Source organism: Dermacentor variabilis, chromosome 1 (genome assembly GCF_050947875.1).
Source record: "Dermacentor variabilis isolate Ectoservices chromosome 1, ASM5094787v1, whole genome shotgun sequence".
Lineage (NCBI taxonomy): Eukaryota > Metazoa > Arthropoda > Arachnida > Ixodida > Ixodidae > Dermacentor > Dermacentor variabilis.
The window spans coordinates 23584286-23586420 of record NC_134568.1 but is presented as its reverse complement, the minus strand read 5'-3'; the positions used below and the strand labels follow the sequence as shown (position 1 = coordinate 23586420).

The 2135-nt window shown below is 48.9% G+C and overlaps 1 pseudogene; it reads left to right on the top strand.

Moving 5' to 3' along the window:
* Nucleotides 1-1541: 1541 nt before the first annotated feature.
* On the top strand, nt 1542-1721 carry LOC142568053 (U2 spliceosomal RNA; annotated as a pseudogene).
* The last annotated feature ends 414 nt before the right edge of the window (nt 1722-2135 follow it).

The following is a 2135-nucleotide window of genomic DNA, read 5'->3' as shown; positions in this document are numbered from 1 at the left end:
ATTATGCAATTTCGCCTGAAGTGCGCGGCGTTGATTGCGATAGCAAGGTTTAGCGTTACGCTTGACATCCTTCGACTGCTTTTTAACAATAAGTGGAGGGGACATGTTAACACGATGCAGTACGCAAGACAACTGCTGCTGCGCAGAAGGAACAGCGCCCTGGCAGCTACCAGGCTTCTCACTACGTCATCTCTGGCGTGATGAGGAGAGCCACAAGTCGTGTTGGAAGGCGTCGTACCTCGTAGGCGCACAAGATGAGGCCGACGGGAAACTGTCGACTTTAGTGAGCACCCACTGATGTCTTAGATGACGTTATCTTGACGTTTACTGTCCGTTCCGCTCAGATGAGGGCATACACACAGCTCAGCAGAGAGTGCGAGGTAAAGAAACTAATGAGATGGATACCCGACGTGGTGGCGTAGTGGCTTTGGCGTTGCGCTGTTAATCCCGAGGACGCAGGATAGAATCCCGGGGCTGGCAGCCGCATTTAGGTGAGGGTGAAATGCAAGAACTCCTGTATATCGTACATTCGGTGCACGTTAAAGACTCCCAGGCGAACTGAATTAATCCGGAGTCATACACTAAGTCGTGCCTCATAATCATAGCTCCGTTTTGACACGTCAATCACCAGAATTTAATTTTTAGTAAATGAGATGGGAAAGTCGGAGCGGTTAGGTGGAAGACAAACATTCAGTTTGCTATCCTGCTATGGGGAAGGCGTAGAGAAAGGCAGAAAGCTAAAAACAAAAAGCACATGCAGAGAAAGAGAGAGAGATAGGAAAAATAACATACTGAGGCTCTTACATAAAAAAGGACTATCAAAGATTTTCAGCTAGGTCACTTGAACGGAGGAGCTTCATTAGTGCCTTCGTTGCCTTCTGGTGTTAGGGCCATATAAAAGCCGGCACTCCAAGATCGTCCTGCCAATTCCGTGCCATTATACTCTGTGAAGGTGGTTGACCAGTGAAGCTGTGTATGTGTGTCCCTTAAGGCGCACGTCAAACGCCGAAATGTGCGTCAAACGCACATAAATGGAAGGCGAGGCGCCACTAGTTGCTACTCCACGACGTTGAGCCTCGAAGAAAGGTGAGGCGCCGGGGGGTACACATACCGATGTATTGCTGCAAAACGTGGCACGACACCTTTTACTCACGAATCCCGGCACGTAGAACAGACACGCGCCTCACCGCACCCGATAGCACAGGCTGCTTCACCGTAGCCAAGGCGATCGTGATTTGGTCGACGTCCCGCAGTGCACTAATGGTTGTGTGGTTGCTACAAAACCACAAGCGGTCACGTACAACACAGGCCACAAAGAATTGGTTCCCCACAGACTCCCTCTGAAACCTGGCCGTTGCTCCGGTGAAACGTTCCAAGTTTGTGGGATCGGGGCCACTTGGACAGTTCGCATTTCTTTCCGCCTCGTGGTCCTGGCAGGCAGCGCGCTTACGGGAATGCCACCACGGAAGAGCGGAAGGAAAGGAAAGGAGATACGCAAGTGCTTGTAACGCCGACAAAGAGAGGGCGGTGCGAACGCAGACATGGCCGACGCGGGTCGAAGGGTAGTATCTGTTCTTATCAGCTTAATATCCGATACGAGTTGTATTTGGACCTAAGACATTAAACTTACTTTTGCAAGTTAGCGGAGTGCATAAAGCCTGCATCACCTCCGCCGCAGGTCGGCCCGGTATAGCGCTACTTTCGGGATACGCCCACGTGTGGGGAAATATTCTCGATCTACACGGCTCTTGTCCAGGGAAGCATTTTTCACCAGAACCTAGCCATATACAGCCTCGCTGTAAAATATGAAAAGAAAAAAGAGGGGAAAAGATTAGACTGCAGAACATCAGGTAGGGTGCTCTGCTGATTGAATTGTGTACAGTAGTGGATAGACTTTCCACTCTCTTAGCTACTAAATGTGCAGAGTGTCCCAGCGAACACTTTCAAAAATTCTTGAAGGTTACCTGCAACAGAAAGCACAATTCTTGTTCGTGAGGTGGTCTACTCGAAGCGGCGGACACTAATTGCACAAAAAATTGAAATGCATAGTCGATTAATAAAGGAAAATTCACTAATTAACTTTTTAACGAATTACCTTATGGCCCATATTGCAATCTACAAATTCTAGCCGTGCA